Here is a 25015-nt window from a genome sequence, read left to right on the forward strand (position 1 = left end):
GCTTAAATACACAGAACCTAATGAAATAGCTAAATGTCAGGTGTTTAGAATAGTCAAGTCATGTCACCTTTATTTATATAGCGCTTTAAACAAAAAAGAATACGTCAAAGCAACTGAACAACATTAATTAGGGAAACAGTGTCAATAATGCAAAATGACAGTTAAGGCAGTTCATCATTGAATTCAGTGATATCATCATCTCAGTTCAGTTTAAATAATATCTGTGCAATCATTTGCAATCAAGTCAACGATACCGCTGTAAATAATAAGCAATTAAATGGACAGAAATTAAGTCAAATGATAAAAAAAAGAAAGACAGAACCAGAAGGACACAATTTTATTGCTTATCAGTAAATGTAAATCACAAAGCATTTGTTTAAATGTTATTTTGTAAATGACAGAGTGATGCATGGTGGGTGTTCATGGATCAAACCACTTTGGAGAACACAAATGGAATGGACTGACAAACAAGCTGCCAATAATTTATTTTTTATTTCTTTGTTTTTAATCAAAGGTATTATGTCATTCCAGTCAATTGCACCCTTTCAATTGAGGTTCTTTTCAGTGTTTGACTGTATTAAATAAACATTTAGGAACACTGCTCAAGGTGAAACTGAGCTGAAAACGATCAAGAGCCAAATATATTACACACTATAGTCAATCTTTAGTATTCAGTATTAAGTCCCTCAGTTTTTATATAGCAACTGATACTAGTATATACTTGTGTTAGTGGCTTGACGTTTTTTCCAGTCAAACATTCAGGATGATGCAGATCCAGATTCTAACCCACTGGCATGTTTATGTTTGGACTTTTTTATAACTTCATTCATCCCCTCAGTGTTCAAACTTTATTGTGATGGACAGATGTTAAATTAGATGTCATCAGCTGTTTAGTCCATCAAGAGAACAGGTGGCAGGCCCATGAGACACAAATAAATGGAAGTGTTTGTGCAATCTTTCATCTGCACAAACTTTTGGTTGAGCCCCCTGTGAGCCATAATTAACTTTTTATCATGTAATAAAAATAATTGTGCTTTCTCCAAAGCGTGCCTCAGTTAATTATAGTGTATTTGCCAATGGATTTTTAGAAATACAGCATATCTTACTTGTTTTGGCACAGACGAGCAGAGGATCGGATGAAGAGTACATTTTGTACTGTCCCTTATTTTATCGGGAGGTGAAAATTCTACACAAGTAGTCAGCCGAGTTTGTTTTTCACAGCTGCTATTAACATGCATCTCCTGTGACCACTTGTGGTTGGATTTAATTGATGGGAGGCCTCTGATGTTAATATATCAATTACTAAGTCAGTATGTCACTGCATGTTGATAGTAAGGCGCAAACAAGCACCAAAAATCACAGCACCTTTTCCAACCAAAATACTGTATACTTTCATTTTCAATATCAGCTGAACAAATCAGACTGGAATTCACAAAGCAATTTTGGTCAAGCAGGTAACTCAACTTCAAATATATTTCACATGATCTGTATTTTGTGAATATTTGTTGTGACTTTTATCTCAATAAACTCTCATTTAAAAAGAATTTGCTGCTTATTAATAGTTATACACAATATGAGTGTCGTAGTCAGCTTGAGAATCGGTATATTCTTAAGTTTGCTGATGATACAGTTATTGTGAGTTTGTTGGTTGGGGAGGAGAGGGAACATGGACCAATTGTTAATTATTTTGCAAATTGGTGTCGTGAGGCTGGTCTACTTATGAATGCTGAGAAAACCAAGGACATGTGTATTGACCTGCGGCGAAATCAGGCAGCAGTTCCAGGTACTTTTGTTGATAATCAGATGATTGAATTGGTATAGTTATAAGTAACTAGGTACTATCATCGATAACAAATTAAATTTTGCAGAGAATACTAATAGATTGTGCATGATGAGCCAACAAAGACTTTATTGTTTACGGAAATTGGCGAAATTTAATATTGATAGGACACTGATGATTGCTTTTTATAAGACATATATTGAATCGATTTTAACTTTCTCAATGATTTGTTGGTTTGCCTCTTTAAAGGTCAAACAGAAAAAAACTTCTATTAAAGGTTGTAAAAAATTGCAGTAAGGTATTGGGTGTGAAATTGCCTGAGTTGTCAGATTTGTTTGATATTCAGGTGATAAAGAAAGTGCGTTACATTATATCTGATGCATCTCACCCTCTCTACGATTCATTTCAGACCCTCCCTTCAGGATCTTTGTACAGGGTCCCTTTAGCCAAGACTAACAGATTCAAATTTCCGTTTGTTCCATATGCGATTAAGGTGCTTAATTTAAATAGGAAGAGGTAGAAATATAAGTTTTATAACTTTCCAATGTGCTATTAATGTTGTGTATGTGTTTGTCTTGTATGTGGTGATATCACGCTGCAGAACAAATTGCCCCTATGGGGGACAATAAAAGTTTTTACAATTTACAATTACAATTTACAATTTACAATTTATTAATAGTTAGTTAGTTGTTAAGTTTAAGTATGGAGTAGGATCAAGGGATTTTAAATACTGCAATGCAGCGTAACACATTAATATGTGCTTGATAAGAACTAATAATCATCCAATATGATATTATGCATGCTAATAAGTAACTAGTTATTATTAGTGGATATTGGTCCCTAAAGTGTCCCTGTATAAAATACTGTAAGAATTATTTATTTATTAATTACAGGTGTTATGCATAAAAAAGAGGACTAATACCAACACATAAAAAAAAAAAAATATATTATGCTTTATTTTTTTAAGAAAGAAAGAAATACTTTTATTCAGCAAGGATGGATTAAACTGCATTAAAAATACGGAGTTTAGGAGGACCATGTTCAGGTAATCCAACCAGTCAGTGCAAGAAGAGGCCTTTATTTATAGCTGTCCCTTTCCACTGTCCTGTAACAGCTTTGAGCAATGGCTGCTGAAAATTCTGCTATGCCATAATAAATTACATTTTTTAAACATATTTAAAATTTTAAATATAAAACAGCTATTTTAATTTGTTTTAATTTTTCACATCATTACTGTTGTATCAAATAAATGCAACCTAGATGCGCAAAATATACGTTTGTTTTTTATACCTTTGAACAGTATATTGTAGATGTTCAAATTGGCCTGTTACAGAATGTACACCTGATTTACTTTAAATAAAAATGATTTAACATGGTTTAAAATGTTGTGTTTGCATTTTTGCAAGGATGTTTGGAGACGAGGAGAAGGACATAAACGAAGGCAGTGGTTTTTCTCAGTACTATAATCAAAGACCTCCATTCTGCAGCACTCAGCTGCTTGCACTGTGAGAGCTGAGAATGAGCCAAGACTATATACACATCACACACAGAGACAGACACACACACACACACACACACACACACACACACACACACACATACACACACACAATCACTTCCAAACCCAAGATGCAGTGTGTGAAATGTGCCTTGACAATGACTAACATGTCCAAATTATGATTTAGTACAGCTGAGGTGCTAAAAATATGAATCTAAGGCTACTTTGAGAAACGTTTCTCACAGCATTGTTACTTGCAGATTTTTAGAGGAAACAAATGGCTTCTGTGACTATAGATAATCTTGTACAACATGACTGCATGAGTGAAATGTTGTGTCCTGCCATGCAAAATTGGCCAAATTTAAACTGTGTATCAAAAGAGTTATTTCTTGTTTAGTTTTTTGTTTTTTCTCAGAAATTCATGAGCAGCTTGGCCATAATATAACAACCTTCAGGCAACTGATAGCGGTCAGGATGTGTTGAGGACAAGAGCCTCTTGCTGGGTCTGGCTCACTTCACCAGGGTCCAACATAACTCTGGAATGGCATGCAGCCAACAGGATACAGATGAAAGTTTAGCACGCTCATCCACGGTGTGAGATTCCTCATGTGATGCAGTCAATGAGGTCACTTTCAGGACCCTCATGACACGCTCATTGTGTCATGTTAATGATGTGTTCACAGGGACTGTGTAAAACAGCTGTGATGCATTACGTCCTCTTGCTGTTTTCATGCACATATTTGTTCATTTTAACAACAGATCCAAAAAGAAACTGCATGGACATCTTAGAACAGCAAGTTCTGGTGTTAATGAATCTGAGATGATCTCTATGTTCTTTTCCGGTAACACTTTAGAATAAGGTTCCATTAGTTAATGTTAGTTAATGTATTAATTAACATAAACAAACAATGAATAATACATTTATTACTGTATTTATTCATTTTCGTTAATGTTAGTTAATGAAAATACAGTTATTCATTGTTAGTTCATGGTAATTCACAGTGCATTAACTAATGTTAACAAGCACAACTTTTGATTTAAATAATGCATTAGTATATGTTGAAATTAACATGAACTAAAACATAAATGCTGTAGAAGGATTGTTCTTGCTTAGTTCATGTTAACGAAAGTAGTTAACTAACATTAACTAATGGAACCTTATTCTAAAGTGTTACCTCTTTTCCTTCCATCACATCGATTACTGAAACAGGTATATGGGAGGTGTTGCCGTGAAAGATGTTTCTGAGGATGGCACATGAAACCGAAGACGTCTGGGACAAACAAGAGTAAATCATCACCTTATGCATGTAATATCACAGCGGTGAATCATACTGCCATACAGACTTGATCACTAAGGTCATTATCAGAAATGAACAAAATAATAAATATAATACATATATTTTATTATCGGTGCCCTGGTCAGTCAGTAGCAGTAGCCCTGCCATGGGGTGTGCGTGGACCACCCTTCGGGGAAACGGCGGCGCTCTCTCCCCAACCTCCCGGTGTTGGGTGGCCTCCGCCAGCTCGATGGCCTTCACCAGCTCGTCCATGTTTGCTGGGTTCCGCATGCCGGCTGCCTGACGTAGCGGGCGAGGAAGGGCCCGCAGGAGGCGATCCACGATGACACGCTCCGCTATCTGGTGTGCGTTGGGACCCCCGGCCAGTAACCAGTGCTGCGCGAGATGGGAGAGATTGGCTGCTTGAGTTCGGGCCGGCTGCCGTGGGTCAAAGGCCCACTTATTGAAGAGCTAGGCGGCGCTGATTGGTGAGAGCCCCATCCGGCCCAGGATTTCCTTTTTCAACTCCTCATATGACTCGTTGAGCTCTGGGGGAAGCGTGAAGTAAGCCCGTTGGGCAACTCCCATCAGCAGCGGGGCGATGATCCAGGCCCACTCCGCCTTGGGCCATGCCTCCCGGGTGGCCACGGTCTCAAACATCTGGAGGTACGTGGTAACGTCATCATGGGAGATCATCCTCGGCAGCAGCTGCGTGGCCTGGACACGGGGGTCAGGCAGCGGAGTACGTGTGCTGGCAGTCAACCCGTTCGGTTTCCCCTTGCCGGGAGGCCATGTGCTCCATAATTTGTTGCTGGCGGATGCTCACCTCGGTGAGGGGCTTCAGGAGTTCTTCCATCGCCGGGGGAGGAGCGCCACCTGGGGAAACCAGAGAAGACACGTGAGCCAACAGGGCGTGTGGCAAAAGCAAAACCAAAAAAAACAATCAAACCAGTCCAGCTGGGGAAACACCGCGTGGGAAGGGATCGTCGGTGTCTTCTTCACTGTCCTGCCTTATTCTCCACCAGTGTGGCGGGGTGAAGAAGGACACGATGAGTAGGTACAGGTGAGTTCCCCGAAGGGTGGATTTTATTGGTAGATAATGGGGTAGAAGGTGGTGAGGTGAGGAGGTCTGGTGCTGGGTGCTCGGCTTCCTCTTTGATCTGCGTGCTTTGGCGGTGTGGGTCCGTTGTGCTCTCCCGTGTGCAGTGGGGCTGGTGGTCACACACTGCTCTCTGTATGCAAGACAGATAGTAGGATTAGATAGGAGACATCTCTCACCTCTGTGTTCATTTGCTGTGCTTAAGTAGGCAGCTCCTGATGGTGCACAGGTGTGGCCGCTCATCCCGTGACGAGCTGGAGCAGATGTGACTGCTCGGTTTCCAGGGCGACGCTGATGAGAGCTCGGGACACGTGTCACAATATATTTTAAGAATACAATACATATAAGAACAGTTTGGTGTTACCTATTGGTGTACAGGTTTGACAATGCTTGTGAGGTCCAAAATGTCCTCTCTTTCAAAAATGTCCACTATTTTAGAAAAAGCGCATTGAACACAGATTAGTGAGCGGAACATCACTTGTTAAAAGGATTAACTGTCAAATCATGTTTCTATTTAAATCTAGAGTTTTGTACAGATATCTTATGGTTAGTATAGGCTCACGTAAGGCAATAGAAAACGAACAGCTTTGCCCTCAAAAAGAGTGTGTTTCAATATTTCAGTGATAACATTCAAGACTCTCTGGAATACAAAAAGGCTGGACATGCTTACTGGGATCTAAATCAGTTAGGTAGGAAAGGCAAACTCCCAAACGTCTTTCTTCGGTTCATATATTGGATGTATTAATGGAAAGCTTGTACAAACTGTTTTGTTAATTAAGATGTTATGATCTGGTTTCAATGTCTGATCCATCAATAAAGAAGAGCCTTTTCAAATGCGGTAATTTGAATACATAAACAAATCAAGCAGTAAAGGATGGTGTTAGTCTCATGCCGACAGGATCAGTTGTACGACAGGGTGTCTATCCAGTTCTAAGAGCTGCTAATGGCACCTGAGCCATATTAGTCGATGCCAACCACAGAACCCAAGTCGTGTACTCAAACACTCAGGTTACTATATAGGAATGTCCGTTTGACTGGTGGGAGGCAGTGAAGGCGGGTTCCTGATATGGTCAAAACAAGTGGTGAACATATATCAAATATAGAAATCTAGTAATGGTTTAGTGTAAGTTAATAATGTGTGGTTTGAATAATGAAATATTAACTATTTTTACTTTATAAAGAGTGTTCCACGGAGGAAATAAATTATGTCAGGTGAATGTTATTTATGTCATTCTGAGAGTTATATTTTAGTTCTGCATAATGTGTTCTCTGCAGTTCTCCAACAACAAAAATCTATTTTGTCTTCAACTGGATAATTTTAAAATCCTGTTGAGTTTCACTGAAAAAACATGTAAATCTATTTCAGTTTTGAGTTATAAGATCTATATAAATCTATATAGCTCATTGCATCAAAAATACACTTTGAAGTATACTTTTGCTATAATGTACATGTCAAGACATATATAGACCAAATCTCAAGACATATGCAGCCAAATTTATATTTACATTTTCCAAAGACAGAGCTCTCCCTTCACCTACTGGCCAAGTGTTTCACCAGGAGCACAGTATGTTGAGAAATAAGATTAGATTAGATCCAATTTTAGATTAGATCAAAGCAGTAAGTACAGAATATACAAGGTCTACAATATGTTACAAATATACAATAAATGTACAGATAAGGCTTTGGACATAATTTACAGATTTTTTAAAATACCATCAGCATGATATACAGATAGGTGTACTATGAACATACTATACAGATGGATTATGTAAAAGTGTATGTACACTAGGCAGGCAGAAACTGAACATCATTTACACTAGTGCAATGGACAGTAAAGTGCATAGAAAATATTTCTGTGTGAAAATGGATTACTCAGTGTTTTGGATGAACAGACAGCAGTGCAAGTAATAACAAGTTTACTGTTTTTAGTTTGTTTGCAAATAAATCAGATGTGGTGATGAGGAGGGGTGAGGAGTCCGTGTGTGTGGTGTGGGGGTGTTGGGGAGTGTAAGGGCAGAGTTAAGTAAGGAGACAGCTGTAAGGAAAAAGCTCTTCCTGAATCTGCTGGTCCTAGTCCAGAAGCTCCTGAAGTGTGTGTGTATATATATATATATAATCTATCTATCTATCTATCTATCTATCTATCTATCTATCTATCTATCTATCTATCTATCTATCTATCTATCTATCTATCTATCTATCTATCTATCTATCTATCTATCTATCTATCTATCTATCTATCAGTGATGCGCGGGTTGATCCAAAATGAGCGGGTCGCCCGCGGTTATGAGTCATTCAAAAATATTTGTAATGTTATTCGGGTCGCGGTCGGCCGGGTCCTAGTACTAGACACCTTTTTGAAATACATAGGCCTACACTTAAATAACTGGCATGAAGACTAAGCCTGATCAATCACTGATGGATTGGCGATAGGGATGAGTGTGCCATCCACCAGGATGTAATCCCCGGCATGGCGCAGAAGGGCGTTGGTGACAGTGTGAATGCACCTCCACACAGAGGTCTTGATTAAGCCGTAGCCCTCTCCCACGACCTCGATGAATCTCTCTGTAGCAAAAAACAATAACAAAAAACATAGAGCTGGACTTCAGGGCATAAAGCAAAATTCTGCTGCGTTTGCCTTGCAAGCGCGGGTCTGAGAAGGTCCAGCAGCTCCATAATGAGTTGTCTTGGGAGGCAATTTTTCTTTTGATATAGTCACGTCAGGCAAAATGTCAAAAGGGCTTAAATTTTGCCTAATAAAAAACGAGATGGACTAAAGGGCTCCGCGTCCGGCTCCGTCTTTGATTCAATACAAGGACACGTTGGATCGCTGCTATAGTTGGTCGTTACTGGACACCACCATGCTTACCCATTTATAGAGCTTAGCCATTTAGAGCCAAATTGTTTGCCAGATTTTAATTATCAAAAAATTGATTGCCAATTCGCTTTAATTACATTACGAAAAAGCCTAGGCTAATTACCACAATATTAGTTCTGATGCCACATAAAGTCAACTTCATAAATAGGCCTGTATCCATTGCGAACATAATTTATTATTAGTCTTAAAAAATAACAAAAAAATCATTGTTGAGCCACAACATTGTCAACATACCATAGTTTGACTTGTACTGCGCTGCGCTGATTTCTAAAGACTGCTGTACAGTAGCGTTTTGAGCTCAAATAACGCTAAGAGAGAGCTTACGAATGGTCCAGACCAACCTTACGAAGGTAATACTGCTCGCTCCAAATTTGTAAACGTAGAATAACGTCTGTTCCTGTAGATGTTACCAAGAGCTCCCTTGAACCTCTGAAAACGATTTAGCTGTAAAGGAGGAAATACTTATGTATGAGAGCTGTAGACGACTTTCCTAGGCTAAGAGGACTTTCAGCCAAACAGCATGTACATTATGTTTTGGAAAGTTCTAAGTTCTAAGACTTAATTTAGAAAAATGGCACCACCATAAATATGTTCCTTTTTTAATAGCTTTCGGAAAGCGAACAGACCTGAAGAAAAAACTGAAAGTGACGTTTGTTGCGGAAGCAGGGTTGGACATGGGGGGACTCACAAAAGAGTGGTTTCTTCTCCTGATTCGACAGATTTTTCACACAGACTATGGTAAGACAGTCAGGACTAACAGTCAGACTTTGTCATATATACAGAAGGTATCCCTTACGAAAGGAAAATATATTTACCAATATATTTCTTAAAATATATTGTGATATATTGTAATATATTATTTTCCCTTTTTATTTTCTAATATTTTATATTTTTGAATACATTTAATAATATATTGCTGATGCATATATTATATAATATATTGCAAAATATACAAATGATTGCCGCTTTCAATAAATATATATAAGAATATATGCCTAATATATTACATTATATTTTCCAATATACTGCAATATATTTTTGTTTCGTAAGGGATAACCACTGAAAAAAAAATTTTCTAAGCATATTTTTCTTGAGAGGCAAAATAGCTAAATTTGTTAAGACCATTTAAATGTTTACTCTCAACATCTTAAAAAAGATGTCTCCCCAGTAACAAAATTGAATGAGGTTTATTAAAAAAAAAAAGAATAAAAAAAAGTAGTTGAACTTAATATTCAAAACCATGATCAGCAATGCAGATATTGTGTGTGTGTGTGTGTTTGTATTTGTAGTAATACATTATTTATGTAATTTTCATACTCATAATACATTGATATTTAATGAGAGCTATCAAAGAAATTGCATAATTCTTAACAGTGTCTGACAAAAAACACATCTTAGAAAGTAATGTAAAGATCGTGGACCTTATGGGAGTAAAGAAACAGTAAAGAAACCAAAATAAAGAAAAAGTAAAAGTGATATAGTTAGATGAATTTACAGTACATAATTAAATAAAAACTAACTGCAGAGCAATTGTGCAGTTGTATAAACTAAAGCTCTCTGTAGAAGCCTCCATTCTTATGTAACTCAGAAACAGCAAAAGTACATTCAGGTAATAACACTGCAATGATAAGGGGAAAACAATGAAGTAAAAATAATAAAATGCAGTGCATTTAAATGCAGTGCACTCTAGTAAGAAAGTATCTTCAAGACTTCAAGTGTCAGACTTGAGTCGCCAGTCCTTATTTGCATAATTTATTTAGACGGTGTAAATAAATAACACAATCAGTGGTTGCTGCTTTTTTCTTAGTGAATAGTAATTGTTCTTCTCTGCATCTTTTTGTGTCATATTGCAGGCATGTTCACGTATGTGAAGGAGTCCCAGTGTCATTGGTTCAGCAGCTGGAAATGTGACAACTACTCTGAGTTCCGACTGGTTGGAATCGTATCCTCTCATTTCCCTGCAGTTTATACAGTATAGGTGGCACGTGTGGGTGTGACAAACTTAAAATAGCACATAAATACAGAGTCAGCTTCCATTTTGCACATACATTTGACGTTCATTCTAGTCCTTCTGTTTTCTGGTGGGAAATATATTTTCTGCCACCAATCTGTGCTGTGATGATGTGAAAATGGAGCTGTTTTTATGCTATGTGATTTGTAAATGTCAATAACACAAGGTTATAATGCAATATGATGCTAATGACAGACGCACAGATATAGTTATGATTATGAAATGATTTTGTAAAATGATGTGGTGCATGAGCAGGTACGTGTCAAAGTCTAGAACTGCTCCATACGGTGCTCTCGGGAACATGTGGGAAGAGACACGGTGGCAGCCAAAGCCTACCATGTCCTGCTGTTACCCCTCTAATTGCCCCCACTGGCTTAGGCTTCTCAATGCATGTGGCTGCAAGTCCAGAGCTCAGCCTCAGAGCTCCCTCTCCATCAGCAAAGAATTTACAGTGTCACAGTGAAAAATTATGAAATAAAGATTCCTCTGTTTTGTCTTGTTAGGAACAGCCAGGGCTTGGTTTGTGTTGTCTCATCGTTGTAGTCCTCATGGAAATTGTCCCGCCTGTCTGCTCTCTCCCCTCTCTCTCCTAAGCTGAGGACTTTTTTCCATCGCCCTTGCTGTACATATGAAGAGCACATGGGGCTGAGTTGTCAGCTACAGCTGAAAGCTCTGCAGGGCTCTTCACATTTTCCTCTAAATGTATTGTACACCTGTTGGGAAATCTTAAATAACTTGTGTAAGTTGTGCAACACTAGTGGCCAAAGTGTTTCAACCATTCCCTTCAACTTCAGCTTGTATGAAATTTAGCTGCTTAATAAGATTACAATTCCATTTGCTGTAGTGACAAATCTTTTCTTCAGTATTATGACATACTTCTGAGTAAAAAATAAAAAAAGGTAGGGTGGGAGCTAGTTTCTATCCATCGGTTGTTGATTGGATGTAGGCAGCTCTGAATGTGAGCTGGCAGTAGATTGTAAGAATGGTGCAGGGTTACAAAATGACTGGAGAAATTTGCCTTACATCAGAGGCATACAAGCCAGTAGACATTAGTTAATGTTACAGCCATGAATCATTATTTGCTACTTGTTATTGCTAGACAAAAGTGGGTGGTTTTAGTAGGTGGGCATTCTTATTGAAGAGAACATGGGTACTTTAGCATATAGTCTTTAAAGCTAACATACATGCACATGCAAAAATTTCACAGTTTGTAATGATTTACATTTTCTACCTTGAAGGCATTGCATAAGAGTACAGGAGATTTGCATAAGGATTTTGTGTTTTCACATTGGTTGTGTCTGAAACCCTTGCATGATGATCCTTAGACATGACATTATAAGTGTTAAAGGCTTAAAGGCCTTTATATAAACTGCTGCTAGATTGCTGTTAGATCATTGGCCATCAAGCAGTGAGGAAGCTGCTTTTGGTTTCTGACGCAGCCATTTCATAACAGAAGGCTGGAGGTGTGTGTCACGACTCACGTCTGTGAATCCTTCCAGCTGTGCACACTTAACCCCATCTGTCAGCTCATGGGCTTGGCTGTGTACAACAGCATCACACTGGACATCCGCCTCCCCCCTTGTGTCTACAAGAAGCTGCTAACCCCGCCCATTGTGCCATGTGACCTCGACACCCCCGTTGGCATGGCGACCCTCACCCTGGACGACCTCCAGCAGATTATGCCTGTATGTACACAAGCTGTGACACACCACATGGTATCAATTCAGTCCTGCCAAATCTTGACGAACACACGTTTATCAGTCACTGATGGGTGAACTTCCTGCTCTCACGGTGTAGTTTGGTGTTATTATTCCAATATAAAGAAATTCTGCCCCGTCTTTCAGCTCTGCTGATAAAGGCATGCCTGTCTTGTGAATCTCACAGCAGTCTTTGTAGTACCATACTTGTCTTTCTATTGATCTCCTTAACCCTTCAAATGCTAATTTCTTGTGTTCTGTTTAAAATAACAGCCAAATATCAAGTAAGAGTATTCCATTACTATTACTTATTGATGTTAAATTAGAAATTATTATGAAAAAAGAAGAATCAAATGACTGTCTGAATGGTTACATATCTGATATTACCATTCAAAAGTTTAAAGTCAGTAAAAAAAAAAAAAAAAAAAAAAAAAAAATCTGCTAGAGTAATTTATTATGATTCAATTTAACAAAAAAACATCTGTAATGTTACAAATTTCAAATAAATGGTGTTCTTTTGATCTCTTAATCAATGGACCCTAAAAAATGTATAACTTTCTAGAAAATATTAAGTAGCAAATGTTTTTAACATTGATGATAATAAATATAATAAAAATAAAAATGTTTCTTGATCAGCCAATCAGCATGTTGGAATGAGTTAATAAAATGTTTGAATATATCAAAATTGAAAATGTTTATTAAAATTTTAATAATTGTTCACAATGTTAATTTAGAAATAAATAATTCATCCATGGTGAGAATAAGACTTTTTTTTTTTTTTTTTTTTTTAAAGGCTTACCTAAAAATCTACTCTTACCTTTTGAATGATAGTGTACAGTAGTTTTACTTGTTTCGCTAACTTTAAACTAGGTCTTGTAGCAACTATTTTCTGTGAGAAATTGTCCTGGTCTCTCCAATATCATGCCAGTAGTTTTTTATTTGTATTTATTTTTTTATTGTGTATTATTAAACTTAGCAAGATTAGAAAAAGCAAGAAAAAGTTTTAAATACATTTAATTTTGAACACACGCGATAACAATGGCTGAATGGTTCCAGTGTAGCAGTGTACTGTTTTCATTTGGTGACATGATATGCCTGTTCAAATTCAGCCGGTGCCTCTCTTGATGTGTCCAGCAGAGGGCGCCCAATATTAGCTATTTGTTCTGCAGTAAATCTCTGTCATAATACAGACTATGTAGGCCTACGTTGAAATGTAACATACAAGAGGTTAATTGTATAGTTAAGCTCCGCTTTAATATTGATTGTCTCTCTTGTTACTGCAGAGCCAGATTTAAATTAGCCAGATGTTCTATTTTAACGGTCTCTGGCTTCCTCCAAACTTACATAACTGCCTGCTGGCATTGTTTGCTTCCATGTTTCAAACTTTTTTCCAAATGTAATGTGAATGTGGAATCTCTCAAGCTACTTTTTTAAAATGAAAAACTAGATTTCTGTGATTTACATCAAACAGACATCTCCTTTGCTAACATTTTATAATTGCATTATGATTTTATAGATAGTGTTCCTTCTACTGTATTATTTGCTAAAGTAAAAATGCACAGTATGGGGCATATACAAATTCAGAAAATCACACATTTGTCAAATGTGAGTTCTTCTGTGTGCATTTTAGGATCTTGCACATGGACTTGGGGAAGTCCTCAGCTATGAAGGAAACGTTGAAGAGGACTTCTGTACCACATTTCAGGTGAGTCCACTCTGAACTTGACCTCAAGGGTGTTTGCTCTCTCAACTTGTTTTCTGTTCCATCGTATCTAATAGATAAGTGTGTTTGCCTGATTGAACCAGGTGATAAAGTTTGCAGATAATCAAAGTGGAGGTCATTTCTGTAATTTTTTTCCTCTAGGTTTTTTAAGAAGAACTTAAGAGTGGTCAAGTCATATAATCTCAAACCAGGAGGGGACAAGATCCCTGTAACCAACCTAAATAGAAAAGGTGAGAGAGTCTTCACTCTCTTTTTGTGTTCATGACTGGATTTTCTCTTTTCAACATGAATTATCTCATTGTGTTAGTCCTGCTACTGAAGGATTAATCTGTTTGTCCCTGCACAGAGTACGTCCAGCTCTACATTGATTTCCTGCTGAATAAATCCATCTACAGGCAGTTTGCTGCTTTCTATCATGGTTTTCATAGCGTTTGTGCCTCAGATGCCCAGATGGTGAGTTTGTGTAGTTTTCAAAAAAATAAAAACTAATTAAAACTAATTCTGAGGGGAATACTCTGGAAGCAAGTAAGTAGAAGCCAAGAAACATTGATATTAACTGAAACAGGGCAGGGTCTGTGGGCCTTGTGTGTGTGTGTGTGTGATGGCTAAATCTGTGTACGGGCTGTCCCTTCCCCCTCTGTTGGAAGGGTGCCAAGTAACTGGGCCTGCTTTGTTTGTTCAATCTCCATACCGTATCCATACTCTTCAGCTACTGGCTGGGAGAGACCTTAGACTCAAGGTCATATAGAATGAATGCATAGAAACCCCCAGAAAATTACAATTCTCTTGCCTTGCTCAGCATGTCTATTGAAATCTGAACAAGGACCTTGCAAAGCTCATGAGTATGTTACTTAATGTGGTCTCCTCCATGTTTAAACACAGCCAATGCTGACTCAGTGAACTAACTGGTTTTATCTACAAGTTTTCTTTTTTCTTTTTCTTTTAAACATTGTACACAGGTTTTTCCATTAGTCATTTTTGTCTGACTATGAAAAAATATGTTGTTAAAAATAGTAATTTATTATTACTAACAAAGTACTCTCTCAGGTCTCAGACCCTTCTTAGACAGCAATACAACTGCAATGTGCCCAGGTCCAGAAACATAGCAAGGACATCAGTAAAATAGTCCATGTGACACCAGGGGTTCACTTTTTGTGCACAAAGAACTGAACATTTTCATAACTGAATATCTGTTACAGTTTTCAATATTGTCTGAATAAACACCTAGAATAATTTAAAGAGAACAAAACTGTTGTCACATTATTAGTGTTCCTTTATGTATTCTTTAGACACATTTATTTTTTTCTGGTATCACTATTAATGTACATAATAATGGGAAAAATGTATTAATGTGATGTATTTTTTTTCTTTATCGGCAGAACTTGAAGTTGTGTTTTTGTTGTTGCTTGCTATGCATGTTGGTTCTTGGTTGACATTCATGCAGTTTGCTAGCTAAGAGTTTCCTAATTAAAATTCTTGTGTCTTAAAAGTGAAGTGACATTCAGCCAAGTATGGTGACCCATACTCAGAATTTGTGCTCTGCATTTAACCCATCCGAAGTGCACACACACAGAGCAGTGAACACACACACACACACTGTGAATACACACCCGGAGCAGTGGGCAGCCATTTATTGCTGCGGCGCCCGGGGAGCAGTTGGGGGTTCGATGCCTTGCTCAAGAACACCTAAGTCGTGGTATTGAAGGTGGAGAGAGAACTGTACATGCACTCCCCCCACCTACAATTCCTGGCGGCCCGAGACTCGAACTCACAACCTTTTGATTGGGAGTCCAACTCTCTAACCATTAGGCCACGACTTTAATACATGCTGAGGAAGTGTTTTAAACTGTGTGCTGGAATAGTGTAAGGAACCACATTTTCTTTTTTTTATTGCAAACTTTTCTTTTTTAAAACAATAGTGACTTGCAGCAAGCTTAAAATAGATGGGAGAAAGTGTTCAGGATGCTGTTTTGTAGTTTTTGGATATTTTTTCTTTATGCACCAGGGAAAAATGTAAATTAAACGTTTATCTTAGCGATGATTTAGCCTCGATTTAAACTTCCTAATATGGTGCTTCTTCAGGCGGCTCTTTTAATCAAAAGATGCACACAGAAAAAAGAAAAGCAGAGGGAGAATTATTTCATTTGACCATTTTAAGGAATGTTCAGCCCGTGAGTCATTGTTTTCTCTCTGGGTTCACTTGAACTGCACAATCACCAGTTGCTCTACTCTGTTTTCTCTCTCTCTCTCTCTCTCTCTCTTGCATGCTGAAGGATCAGCTATACATGTGTTCGGTTGATTATTTAAACAGCATGATGCCTCACATGATTGCTTCACAGTTGGAGTAGCCCCTCCCTGTCTTTAGCGATTACGCAACAGTTGACTGTGTCCTTAGCTGATTATGTAAGAGGCTCTGTTACAGTAATGTCTGACTCGTTGGTCTTGGTGTGACGTGAGGCGGGAAGGGTGAGGGGTGTGGAGAAGGATTAGGGGAGGGGAAGGACATGACAGATGGGTTTGGACCAGTGCTACCTATCCTGTGGTTTAAAGACCTATCTTTATCTTTCAGCCTTTCACACTGTCTGACTGTTTCTCAACACACTGCACAGCACGGTCTGTGTATGTGCAGTGTGTGGCAACAGTTGTATTTTGATAAGATAGACATTCTACAAGGTTTCATACCAGCAGACAGTAATTTTATTTTACTTTTAGTTTACTTTTTCCTTGTCATCTTTTTCTTTTCTTTTTTCCCTTTTTTAGTTTCAGGGGGTGGAGGGGTTTGGGGTGTGAAATATGTGATAAGCACAAATGCAAAACATTATGTTTAATAAGCTGCTCTGACTGTGTCTTCTAAATAAAATCTTTAAATGTTTTTATTTATTTATTTTATTTTTTCCAAACTATTTTACAAGAAATCTTCTGCTTTAATTTTTTTCATTTGATGTTTGATCAACATACAGACTAACATCTTTGGTTATTTTGTCATGTCTTGCTAATTTTTATGTATTTATTTATTTGCTATTTGTTAACATTAGTTAATACATTATGTATCATAAACTAACAATGAACAATAATCTTTAAAGCATTTATTAACCTAGGTTAACATTAATATACTATTCACTATATTTCAGGCTTTTATTACTGTTAATAATTCAGGCTTGTTCATAATGCACTACTATTCAAACTTATTTAAGAGGTTAATACTTTAATTTGGCAAAGACATTCAATTGATCAGAAGTGACAATAAAAGCATTTGCAGTGTTACAAAATATGAATATTTAAAATAAATGCTGATTTTTCAAGTAATCCTATTTTTTTAACAATAGTGATTTATAATGACTGATTAATATAAATTAGCATATATATAAACTGACATTAACAAAGACTAATAAATGCTGTAAAAAAAAAAAAAAAAAAATCTGCACATATGCATCAGCATAATCACAACAATGCTAGTAGTATAAGGACTCATTAAATCTGTCATTTATGTAGCTTCTAAGGCCAGAGGAGGTTGAGATCCTAGTTTGTGGAAGTCCTAAACTGGCTACAGCAAGACTGACCCCACTACAAATTACATTTCCTGTTTAGAATTTTTCACAGTCATGCTCCTGCATGCATATCTATCAGTGGAAATGATATTTTTCACTCTGGTGTTGCAGTGCATTTTGGGACGTGGTGCTGGCATTTCCTTTTGAGTTGCAGAAGAAACTGCTCCTTTTTACCACAGGAAGTGACCGTGTTCCTGTGGGCGGAATGGCCAACCTCAACTTCAAGATCTCCAAGATTGATGTCTCCACTGACTGGTAGTCGGCACATTGGCAGGTTGCTGTGAAATGACTGCATGCAAGTTTTATTCTCTACAGTTTATTTATTCATTTTCTTTGCAGGCTCCAAGTGTCACATACACGCTTCAACCAGATCTGTCTACCTCCATACAAGAGCAAGAAAAAACTACGGCAAAAGTTAACTATAGCCATTTCAAATGCAGAGGGCTTTGGATTGGAGTAAATTACAGTTGTAGATCATTTATTCTTTGTTCATTGAAAGAATATGGGCTGTGATAGTTTTTTTTCTTTCTTACAACCAACAGGGTTGTGGAATTAAAATCAATTAAATATTCAACTAAATTACATATGCACTACACTGTAAAAAATAATCCGTAAAATATATGGTAAAAAATGGCAGCTGTGGTTGCTAGAACTATACTGTAAAAAATACGGTAACAACGTTTTAGATTTAACAGTTTTATACTTTAAAAAAAAAAAAAAAAAAAACTGTAACATTATTTTAGGTTTAACTGTTTTACCTTAAATTTACAGTTTAATACCGTCATTTGACTGATATAATATTAATATACCAACTAAGTGAAGTACTGAAATCTGTTTTGTTCCTTTGTAATACACTGGTAACCACCAAAAGCAGGTGGTGATGAGAAAGCCACATGATGAAACAAAGCCCATCACAAGCAGCTTTTAAATAATAAGATACATAGAAGGTGCACTAAACACCATCATGGTGAGACTCATTAAACTGAAATATGCAATAAACATTCATTTAACAAAATTATATGCATCATACAACCCTAAAAAACATAACAGATAATAAAAAAATAAGAAGAATAGTTATTTCAAAGAAAAAACATCAAATTCAAACAAAATTTGAAATGCGATGCAGAGAATTCTGGGAACATCAGTTTACGGGTTTTCCTTGTAAATTTTAAAGGACATTACCATTAACCAATAACAGGTTTGTACTGTAGCATTTTCAAAAATTTTAACCGTTAAAATCACAGTCATTTTTTACAGTGTACTGTTAAAATATTTAGGAAATAAATGATAACTTTTATTCTGCAAAAAAGTGTTGATCAAAACTGATATTAAATAAGTTCATAGTAATGCAGTAAAGACATATTACAAAATATTTTAAACAAATGCTTAACTTTCTTTTCATCAAGAATCCTGAAAGAAATGTATCATAGTTTCTACTGTACATAAATATTCACTACTTTTAACCAGTTGTAATGATTTAAGCCCAGTTCATTAAAGGCTTTTTATCTTACCACGTGAGTGCCTTGGATGTATTTAGTCTACATAACATTTTATATTGTAATAATATATATATATATATATAAAAAAGTTAGTTACCTTGTTGTCATTGATGAAAGAGCATTTTATTTCCCATAATGCATTGCCTGTCTTAAATTTCTGCAGTAAATTCCACTTCTTGTCATGACAATTCAAATTCACCTTCCTGTGATTGTGCTTTAAGAGCCACACAGATGGGAAATCAAAAATTACCTGTATTACAGTGTATGATGTAGCTGTCCATCTGTGTAAACAATGTGCAAATAATTAAACCAAAAAGTACACGATTTATAAAGTTATTGGCTTCTAAAGTAAGGAGTCGACTCTGAATCGCTGAAACGAGTCGTTATAGATTTCAAATCTTTTGCCCATCTCTATGTACATCACTAGGAACACTTTGCATAATAATCTCCGCCTACAGTGTTGGGAGAAACGGAACTCTGACCTGCCCCACCCCCCACACAGACACTCTGGTTGGTGTGATAGCATCATGTCGAGGAGACGGTGTGTTTTTAATTGTAAAGGCAAGTTTGTTTTATTTTCACTGCCAAAGAATGAAAATCAGAAGAACCAATGGCTAAAATTCATTTTCACCACAATACCAGAGCAGTACAACAAATCCCTTTTGTTGTGTTCACAACATTTCACTGATGACTGCTTTTCTAATCTCGTTGAGTACAGCGGGATTTTCAAAGCGTTTGGCCATAAAAGATGGTTCATTACCAACTTTATTTAGAACAACGAGCATCTCCGAATCACAAAGCGAAGTATGATTATGAAGTTATGTGTCTGTTTTCTCCCGAGCGTCTTATCAGTATGTGTGCTGTCTGCAGCCTGTCTGCGCTGATCGTCATGTACAAACAAGTCATTAAAATGAAGTGTAACTCAGTGAATACTCAACGAAGAGACATGAGAGAGATATCTATAGAAAGCTTGACATGTCTACTTTAAAACTAAACAAGTGCTGCCGAAAACAGATATTCTGTGATAAAGTAATCCATATGAAAACAACGCAATGTCTGTTTTTCATGTCTCCCTTTGTTATATCTAATGTGACCACGCCCCCGCGCTGAACGCGCTATTCAGATTCAAACTGAAGCGCACGGCTTGAATACACCCACACAGAAGAAAAAGCAGCGAGACTGTTCAAGTTTTTTATTTTACTGTTTGCTTCATGGTGAGAGGAATAAGACATAATTCACCCCAAACATATGCTAACGCATAGTTTACCGTGGAGGTGTGTGCGGAACAACCAATCCAAACTGCTTATGTTAGTTGACCAATCAGAACATAGTATGCTACCGAAAGGTGGGGTTTAAGGAAACTGAATCTTTTGAACAGCTTCGCGCGAACCGTTTGGGGATCTCTGAGAATTGAGGTAATTTTAAAATGATATTTTGACAAAATGACAATGTTTTTTAACCTTGGATGGATTTACACCTAATGTACAGGACTTATAAACAGTGATATGAAGCTTAGAATTTTCATCTTACTGGCTCTTTAATTAAATTCACACTCACATGAAGGAATTAAAAGAGAGACAATTCTAAAATTCTGAGTTGTGCACAATCCTGACAGCCACATCAGGTAAGCGGGAGGATAACGCACAACAGTGATAATGTAAGCTCTAGATGTTTCAGCAATATGATTAGTGAATATGATAGTATTATGGATTGTGTGTACAGAGTAATATTAATTGTTGTAAACCAGGGTTCTATGAGGAACCCAGTTAAGCTGTTTGTCTATCATTTTGTTTATCATTGCTGACTGTTTGAGTGAAGGACCAAACATTTTGTATGGTATGAGAATATGTGGATTTATGTACAATATAGTGTAAATATGTTCAAGAAGCTCTATTTTACTGCAATTTAAAATTATTTTTTGTATTTTTTCTTCAACATGGGACTGGTAATGTCCCATGCTCCTGTTAAAAGTAATACAAAAAGATAAAATAGCCTGGCAAACAGTCTATCTGTCACGGAGACGAACCCCGTGATTCCCTCTGCTGGCCAGCGGAGGGCACCCTCACCTGAATACTGACACACACATATCCATTCATTCACTTACACTGACGACACCTCATTTCCCACAAGCCCCGTCCTTGGACTCTGATCACCTGCACAGGTGATCGTCATCAGACTGGGTATTTAAGCTGGACTTCCACCACAGTTCAAACACAAAGTCTTGATTTGCTGTGTCTGTCATTTCTGAGTGTTACTACCCGTGTTTGATTTCCTGTTACCGATCTTGCCTGTTGTCTCTAACGTACCTTTGCTGCCTGCCTACCGACTCCCTGCTTGTTATTGGATTTTGATTCTCTGTTCTGCCCACGCTGTTGATATTGCTGGTTCCGACCATTGCCTGTATGACTACGAGCCTTTACAATAAAGCCTGCATTATGGATCCCATGTCGTGTTCTGGATCATTACAGAAGACTTCGCCACAACGAGATCCAGCAACTTTTGAAGGTCTTCATACCACCATGGCGGCCCAAGCCAGTCAGATAGCGGCCAATCAGTTCCAGCTGAATCGTCTAACCACGATCACGGAGGAGCTCGTCAAAGCCGTTCAGAATCTCCATACCGCTCCCACGGTCCCACCGACGCCGGAGGTATCCGCCATTGCCCACGCGGCAGGGATGCCAACTCAGGCCAATCCCCGTCTTGCTTTCCCGGATAAATACAACGGTGATGCCAGCAAGTGTAAGGGATTTCTATTGCAATGCTCTCTGTTCGTGGAACAACAACCCTCACTGTACACTACGGATACTGGAAAAATCGCCTTTGTTTGTTCTCTATTGACTGAGAAAGCACTCGAATGGATTACAGCCGTGTGGGGGTCTGATGGATCCACATTTACATCATTTCAGGATTTCCTGCAGCAATTCCTGGCCGTATTCGATCACCCCAAGGAGGGAAAGGGAGCTGGAGATCGCTTACTGGAGTTGTCACAAGGCAGGATGTCAGTGGAAGATTACGCTCTACGATTTCGAACTCTGGCAGCACAAACTAACTGGGTGAGCGACACATTAAAGGTACTCTTCCGTAAAGGACTGAATTATGATCTACAAACGGAAATGGCATGTAGAGACGAGGGCAGAGATCTCAACAGCTTCATCGAGCTGACCATATCCATTGACAATCTGCAACATGCCCGGTGATCCAACTCCCGTCACACTGTGCACCTCAGAGGTGTAACATTCAACTCCTTCCATGGTCTACCTCTGTCTCAGTGGAGACAATAGATGGTCGACCACTGGGTTCAGGATCTATCACTCAACTCACCCGCAAAGTCGTAATGGCGGCTGGCTTACTGCACAAGGAGAGGATCCAATTCTACATCCTTCCCACATCTCACACATCCGTGATTCTTGGATTACCCTGGCTATGTCTGCATAACCCCCAGATCTCATGGAGAGAGGGTCAAGTGGTGAGGTGGAGCAATTACTGTCAACAGAACTGTCTTTCCCTGGTCAAACCTATTCCTGTCTGTTCCGTGTCACTTACCTCTGTTCAAGAATCCATTCCCGATTTGCCAGAGGAATACGCAGATCTTCTGGAGGCCTTCAGTAAGAAACAAGCCAACACCTTACCTCCTCACCGCAAGTATGACTGTGCCATCGATCTTCTGCCAGGGCATTCTCCTCCAAAGGGTCGCATCTTCCCGTTGTCTCAACCTGAGTCTGACGCCATGAAGGATTACATCATGGAGGAGCTCCAGAAAGGGTTCATCAGGCCATCCATCATCCGGTCACCCAGGTATCACTGCCACCATCAACCAGTTGGAGAACCGCTTCTGGTGGGAAACCCTTCACAAGGACACAACAAAGTACATCCAGCAATGCAATAATTGTAATATCAATAAGGCATCCAAACAATCTCCCGCCAGTCTCCTACAACCATTACCCATTCCTCAACGACCCTGGTCACACATTGCCATTGACTTTGTTACGGATCTTCCCAGTTCACAGGGTTACACCACCATACTCACCATCATAGACCGGTTCTCCAAGGCTTGCAGATTCATCCCTTTACCCAAACTACCTACCGCTCTTCAGACGGCCGAACACTTATGCAACTGGGTCTTCAGATTATACGGCCTACCCGAGGACATTGTGTTGGACCGAGGACCTTAATTCACCTCCCAATTATGGTCAGCCTTCTTCAAAGCTCTAAACATTAATGTCAGCCTCACCTCTGGGTATCACCCTCAAGCTAACGGACAGGTAGAAAGGCTCAACCAAGAGCTAAACTGATTCCTCAGAGCCTGTTGTAACCAGAATCAGGATGACTGGGCACGATATCTACTATGGGCCGAATACACACAGAACTCCCTTATTAAGCCATCCACGGGTTTAGCCCCCTTTAAATGTGTGCTGGGATTTCAACCACCAATGTTCCCATGGTCAGGAGATCCAACAGATGTAGCGGCGGTAAACGACTGGATGGCACGCAGTGAGGAGGTATGGAATCAGGCTCATGTTCACCTGCAACAAGCTGTAAGGAGGCAGAAGGAGCAGGCGCACCACAGAAGGCGCCCAGGCAACAATTATCAGCCAGGCCAGTGGGTATGGCTATCAACACGGGATCTCTGTCTCTGACTCCCGTGCCGCAAGTTGAGTCCAAGGTACGTGGGTCCATTCCAAATCACTAGACAGATAACTCCAGTTTCATTCTGGTTGGCACTGCCTAACACATACCGTATCTCTCCTACCTTTCATGCATCCCTGCTCAAGCCCGCTGCTGGTCCCAGAGACGAGGGAGAGGGGAGGTCCCGTGCACAGGCCCCTCAACCCATCATCATAGAGGGCGAGGAGGCTTACCAAGTCCAGGAATTGCTCGATTCCAGACGTCGGGGTAGAATCCTACAGTATCTGGTCGACTGGGAGGGGTACGGTCCAGAAGAACGCTCGTGGGTAAATTCGGAGGACATCCTAGATCCCAATCTTGTCAATGACTTTCATCGTTTACATCCTGGTAAACTGGCCCCTCGACCCCGTGGTAGACCCCGACGTCTTGTGCCTCCTCACGCCAGGAGTCGCTCACAGGGGGGGGCGGGGGGGCTGGGCTCTGTCACGGTGACTAACCCCGTGATTACCTCTGTTGGCCAGCGGAGGGCACCCTCACCTAAATACTGACACACACGCATCCATTCATTCACTTACACTGACGACACTACATTTCCCACAAGCCCCGTCTTTGGACTCTGATCACCTGCACAGGTGATCATCATCAGACTGGGTATTTAAGCTGGACTTCCACCACAGTTCAAACGCAAAGTCTTGATTTGCTGTGTCTGTCATTTCTGAGCGTTACTACCCTTGTTTGATTTCCTGTTACTGATCTTGCCTGTTGTCTCTAACGTACCTTTGCTGCCTGCCTACCGACCCCCTGCTTGTTATTGGATTTTGATTCTCTGTTCTGCCCACGGTCTTGATATTGCTGGTTCCGACCATTGCCTGTACAACTACGAGCCTTTACAATAAAGCCTGCATTATGGATCCCATGTCATGTTCTGGATCATTACACTATCAAACTTGCCCAGCATTCTTACCATACCATACTTTTTTAAATTAAAGGTCTGAGCTCAAACATCAGTTGAGTGTCGTTTAGCAATTGTTGGCAATCCTTTCTCAGGAATATTGGTAATGTGACTACATTTTGTGTGTGTCTCTATGTCAGCGATTGTTTCATGTTTGTTGACTAGCCATAAAATGGAAGAACTGTTTGTGCTTATTTGAATTTATATATATATATATATATATATATACAGTACAGACCAAAAGTTTGGAAAATTACTATTTTTAATGTTTTTGAAAGAAGTTTCTTCTGCTCATCAAGCCTGCATTTATTTGATCAAAAATACAGAAAAAATGTAATATTGTGAAATATTATTACAACTTAAAATAATAGTTTTCTGTTTGAATAAACTTTAAAAAAATAATTTATTCCTGTGATGCAAAGCTGA

General features: G+C 38.7%; 1 long non-coding RNA gene across 1 annotated transcript; it reads left to right on the forward strand.

Annotated features, from left to right (window-relative positions):
- Positions 1 to 14007: 14007 nt before the first annotated feature.
- LOC127968860 (uncharacterized) lies at positions 14008 to 24814 on the forward strand. Its single transcript, XR_008156153.1, has 3 exons — positions 14008 to 14194; positions 14311 to 14417; positions 17624 to 24814. It is a non-coding gene; the product is annotated as an uncharacterized LOC127968860 (long non-coding RNA).
- The last annotated feature ends 201 nt before the right edge of the window (positions 24815 to 25015 follow it).

The sequence above is a fragment of the Carassius gibelio genome, chromosome B12 (genome assembly GCF_023724105.1).
Source record: "Carassius gibelio isolate Cgi1373 ecotype wild population from Czech Republic chromosome B12, carGib1.2-hapl.c, whole genome shotgun sequence".
Taxonomy (NCBI): domain Eukaryota; kingdom Metazoa; phylum Chordata; class Actinopteri; order Cypriniformes; family Cyprinidae; genus Carassius; species Carassius gibelio.